The sequence below is a fragment of the Saccopteryx leptura genome, chromosome 5 (assembly GCF_036850995.1).
Source record: "Saccopteryx leptura isolate mSacLep1 chromosome 5, mSacLep1_pri_phased_curated, whole genome shotgun sequence".
NCBI lineage: Eukaryota > Metazoa > Chordata > Mammalia > Chiroptera > Emballonuridae > Saccopteryx > Saccopteryx leptura.
The window spans coordinates 116,290,565-116,296,340 of NC_089507.1; the positions used below are offsets into that span (position 1 = coordinate 116,290,565).

At 41.9% G+C, this 5,776-nt stretch overlaps 1 pseudogene; it reads left to right on the plus strand.

The window, feature by feature from the left end:
* Positions 1-4,934: 4,934 nt before the first annotated feature.
* On the plus strand, positions 4,935-5,103 carry LOC136407206 (U2 spliceosomal RNA; annotated as a pseudogene).
* Positions 5,104-5,776: the final 673 nt, after the last annotated feature.

Genomic DNA, 5,776 nt, shown 5'->3' on the forward strand with positions numbered 1-5,776 from the left:
GATTGGAGCTGGAGAGATGTCTGGAGATCTGTGCCCTGGAAGCACTTTGACTTTTGTTTTGTGGAAGGATCAGCCCCTCCCCCAGCTATGGCTACCTCCAGCACTGAACGAGTCAGCTTTTTAGGTCCCCTGCATTCCTCTGCCCCACACTGTCTGTCTCTCTCTCTCTCCCCTTTCTTTTTGGAAGACAAACCAGCCCTTTCAACACACCTCATTCCCTGGTCACCAGGCAAGTGGCTATGTGCAATATTTACTTTGAAGTGAGATCCTTTCTGGGCTCTCAGCCTCACCCCCCTCAGTTTCTGTAAGCAGGGGAGATTCAGGCGGTCCCTACCAGGTTTGTTGTGGCTTCTTCTTTGTTTTTTTGGTTTTTGAGAGCTGTTCTTATAGTCCAGCTTTAGTTTTTCATGCTGATTGTTCATAAATTAGTTTTTAATCCAGTTCAGTGGTGTAAGCTGAGAGTCTGTGCATCTGCCTACTCCGCTGCCATCTTCAGGTCCCCCTTGCATTATATTTTTTATGAAAGTTGTGTATCCTTTACGAGTTAAGTTGTTCCTTGTTCCTTATGGTTTTTAATCCAACACTCCAGCTCCCTGAACTACCCACTCCATTTTCTGCACCCTAGGGGCAATTACTTTGAACAGTTTTGACTGATTCTTTTGGTAACATTCACCTTATTGCTAAACAACATACTAGCTTCTTTTTTATTTTCCTGTGGTTGGCATTACCTACTGATTTCTCAATATAAAAGCTGAAGACTGAGTTCTCTTTCAAAACCAACCACTACTACATTATTGAACACTTCCTGTCTCTAGTTTTTCACCATAAATTATATTTTTAGTTAGATTACTATTCAGTGTTTACATTATTTTTATGCTATTTAGAGCTGAGTCATGTGATAAACTATGCTTCTCCTCATTAGAGTTAACCATTGCTTTTTTGTGGAAGTCAGGCAAGGGGCTAATTGTCTATGGATTTATCACTAATTATCCCTAACTTTCCTCAACTTGTGTTAATTTTGTTCAATAAACTTAAGCACTTGGGTAGTCTAATAATTTTGTCTTCTCGGGGAATCTCTTCTAGGAAGTTTCTGACCTGACTTGTTTTGGGCTTGTGTCATTTGGGTCCTCCAGGAAGCAGACACCAAAATGATGTTTGAAGGGCAAGAGATTTGTTGGGAGAACTTCTTATAGTAAGATGAAGGAGTGAGAAAGCAGGGGGAGGCAGAGAGAGCACCCAGACTAGGAGAGGGGGCCGACACCTGAGAAGGGGTAGGCGACCAGAAGGAAATAAGACAGAAGAGCCTCAGATGTCATTCACTTCTAAGGAATCTCAGCATGGCCAGTTGGGAGTCTCACTGGACCAGTCCCATGTAAGGCATATGTGGCCAGCTCTAGTAGCTCTGCCAATCTCAGGTATTGGCTTGGAGAAGACTGGGGATTTCTCAGCCCAGCCTGGTAGCAGAAGGCAGTCTCTGACTGCTCCCCTTCTAGAATTTCTCTCATAATAAAAGTGCTGAAGGGCTTGCCCATATTATCACAGACTGGTTGATCTCTGGGTCTTCTCAACTTTGTGCCTTCTCCTCCACAGAGCCACCATATGAGGCCAGAGATCTTGAGAGCTCCTTTTATAACCACATAATGATTTCCACACATCTTTCTAACCTACTTACTTTTTTATTTCAATAGAGAACGTTCTCCATAGTTTCTAGGGAAAGAGTGCATTGAAAGTAGAGTTTCTGAGAACTTACATTTCTAAAAATGTCTTTGTTCTGCTCTCACACCTACTTGAAAAGTGGCTGAGTACTGAAGTCTAGATAAAAAATAATTTCCCTTCAAATTTTGCAGGTATTTTGTTCTATGTTCTCCTATTTTCTAGCATTGCCCTTGGCAGTTTTGAAGGCAGTCACATTCTGGGTCCTTGACTCCAGTTTTCTGAAACTTCATGGCAATGTGTCTTAGCACATTTTCTGGAATCTCAGGACTTTTAAGCTGAAAATTAATTTTCAGATTTAGGAGATTTATTTGTATACTTTCTTTAATGTTATTCCCCCATTCATTTTCTTGGCTAGCTTTTGCTGGGCTCTTAATTAGACACTCTAATTTTCTTGTGTTTTTTTTTTTTTTTTTTCTTTTTCATTTTTCTGAAGCTGGAAACAGGGAGAGACAGTCAGACAGACTCCCACATGCGCCCGACCGGGATCCACCCGGCACGCCCACCAGGGGCGACGCTCTGCCCACCAGGGGGCGATGCTCTGCCCATCCTGGGCATCGCCATGTTGCGACCAGAGCCACTCTAGCGCCTGAGGCAGAGGCCACAGAGCCATCCCCAGCGCCTGGGCCATCTTTGCTCCAATGGAGCCTTGGCTGCAGGAGGGGAAGAGAGAGACAGAGAGGAAAGCATGGCGGAGGGGTGGAGAAGCAAATGGGTGCTTCTCCTGTGTGCCCTGGCTGGGAATCGAACCCGGGTCCTTCGCACGCTAGGCCGATGCTCTACCGCTGAGCCAACCGGCCAGGGCCGTGTTTTTTGTTTTTTTTTACTCCTAATTTTCCTTTTAAATTTCTGAAATATTTTCTCAAACTTAACTTCAGAAACTTGCAGATTGAAAGAAAACTCTCCTATCATATTTTCATTTTAAAGCATATTGTTGTTCTCAAAAAAAAGAAAAGAAAAAAAAGCTCTTTTAAAAAATCATCTTGACTTGGGTGTTAGACACACAATACAATATACAGATGATGTATTATAGAATCATACACCTGAAACCTATATAATTTTATTGACTAATGTCACCCCAATGCTTGCAATAAAAAAAATAAAAGATTGTTATTGTTTAATGGATAGTACGTCTTATCTTATTTTGTTCTGAAGAAATTATGACAGTATAGTTTAAGTTTTCTTCTCTTTTTCCTTTGCATTTTTATTCTGTGTCAGTAGGCTTTGACTACTTTGCTGACCACTCCAATTTAGCCTCAGATGCTCAAAGCTGATTGGCCATGCTGGGCATATGGGTGTAGTTTTTAATTGTGGGAGGCATTCTAGCATGATTTGAATGTGCTGTTTCATTGGAAAAGAACACCCCAATATTTGTATCTTTAGATCTGTCCTTTAGGAGTGCATTTTGTGGGTATTTTTTTTTGGTCTCCTGTCTGGATGGCATGAGCCTGGCTGTCAGCCTCTAGGAGCCAAGAGTAGAAGAAGGCTGAGGTCTCAGCATTCAGCATGTTTTTACTTAATTCTTCTTCTTGTTTTGGAATCTAAATATCATCCTTGATTACAAATGATTTCCCCCAGTTCAGTGACCCTGTTTTACTCTTTTCAGAGAATGAACCTCCAGCCTTGTGTGCCTTGTGCCAGGGAAGGTGGGACAGTCTCAGGAGTAAGGAGGTAAATATAGAGGTCTTGCTGCTACTTTAATGGACTTTTAACCAAATCTCCAGTTTTTAGTTCTTCCAGAAGTATCAACTAATGGCATTTATTATTATTATTATTATTATTTGTGTGTGTGTGTGTGTGTGTGTGTGTGTGTGTGTGTGTGTGAGACAGAGACAGAGAGAGTCAGAGAGAGGGACAGACAGGGGCAGACAGGCAGGAAAGGAGAGAGATGAGAAGCATCAATTCTTCATTGTGGCACCTTAGTTGTTCATTGATTGCTTTCTCAAATGTGCCTTGACCAGGGGGTGGGGGGGGGCTACAGCAGACCGAGTGACCCCTTGCTCAAGCCAGAGACCTTGGGCTCAAGCTGGTGAGCCTTGCTCAAACCAGATGAGCCCATACTCAAACCGGCAACCTTGGGGTTTTGAACCTGGGTTCTCCGCATCCCAATCCGATGCTCTATTCACTGCACCATCACCTGGTCTGGTGGCAACTTATTATTTTAGAGGTCTGCAGTTTATTTCAGGTTCTTCCTTGACTTTTCCTAGTTCTGACTGATGTTTATTTTCTTGATTCTGTCAGGTCAATTATAATCTACCTCTTTGCTTTCCAATTCCTTTCTCCCTCTCCTTTTCTCCCCACTTATGGTTTATGCTTTTTCAAAGTCCTTTGCTGTCATGTCAGTGATCCTTCAGGAGAGTGTGGCGGCTACAATACATGCTCAGCTCACCATGTTCAACAGAAAGCCAGTGGTAATGCTCTCTTACAGAACAATGAATTGCTTCTTTATAATAATACCATATTCCTATTTATAATGTCTCTGGAATTCAAAAGAAATCTTTATATATTAAACTTTTTTTGAAGTATGTGTAGGTTTTACTTTCTCTCGGTGTCATTTCACAATAGTAAAGAAGGCATGAGGTGTGAGGTTGAGAGCATAGAGCTGTAGTATGGAGACTATGCGACATTTATTATCTGTGCTCTGCCATGAAGTGATTCCTCCTTATGCTAAGCTGTGCTAGAGACGGGAGAGTCTGCACATAGATCATAATCATTTCATCTTTAGTCTGAAGTTCTTCTTAATGGTTATGAAAAAGTAAAAGTTCTCTAGTCCCATGCTTCTTACTATGTTATCTAATTTTTGTTTTTAAGCAAAGGCCAGGTACAACTCACCATAACAAGCTATGTGCACGGTGTTAGGTTACCTGAATGCGAAAAGTACACAAAGCCTAGGAGGCAGTGATACACTCTTTGGGTAAGAGCCAAGTTTTGTAACAGGATGCATGTGGCTAAGTAGACTTAGCTCTCTAAGCAAACTTGAATCATCAGACTCTCACATGCAAGATGGGGATAATGATGGTGCTAATTTACAGGACTGCTGAGATATTGCAGCCAATTGCTCGTCATGGTGCCTGCACTGAGAAAGCTAGAGCAGTTCACATGGACTCTGCTATGGACAGCCTGGGTTTGAATGCTGGCGGCACCACTCACAACTCTGTGACTTAGCCAGTTGTTTAACTCTCTATGTATTAGTTTTCTTAGATGTAAATTGGGCATTATATACCGCTTCTTGGCCTTTTGGATGAGATCAAGTGTAGTGCCTGTTCTTATCAGTTTAATAAACTGGGGATTATAATATTGATGCCTCGAAGAATTGTGAGAATTAAATGAGGTTATGCATGTAGTACGTTGGGAATGAGGCCTGACCTCACTGTAAGTCAGCTATCCCTTTTAGAGGGCGTGTACTCTCACCACATCACTCATCCATTCTCTTGTCTAGAATTTAAGGGGATGTGGTCTTTTTGGAGCAGAGGTGCATCTGGTACACATGTTTCTGTTTCATCATTAGAACTCTGCTCTTCAATGCAAACAAAGTCTAGACTGTTATTTAAGGGTATATTTTAAAAATAAATATGTGGTCAGTCTCGTGTAAACTTCAGGATAGACTTAAATTGCAAACCCTCATTTCGATGCTTGTTGGCTCTCAGTATGTCTGCCAGACAAGAGTTCCCTTGCTGGTCCACAAGTCAGGGAACCTAGTGCACAGCAGTGAATGAGCGTTCACTGAGCTCAGGTGAGAAGAAAGGCCCAGCTAGGTCTTTTATGACAACACCACTACAACTAAATTTAATTTATTAGTTTTTTGAGGGGGAAGGGAGTAAGGTTGGGATGGCTTTGACATTTCTTTTTTTAAGGAAATCAGGAAGAAATGACCCTCTAAGACTGAAAGCAAATGTCAATAATGTAAACAAAGTCATGTCACCCATACAGCAGGTTCATTGTATGTATTTCTCATAATACCTTCCCTCTTTGACCCCCTGCCCTAGTCTCTTCTTGAGCCACTGGAATGGGAGAGACTCACCTTAACTTGGCCCTTTCATGGAAGAGAAACCATGATTTATCG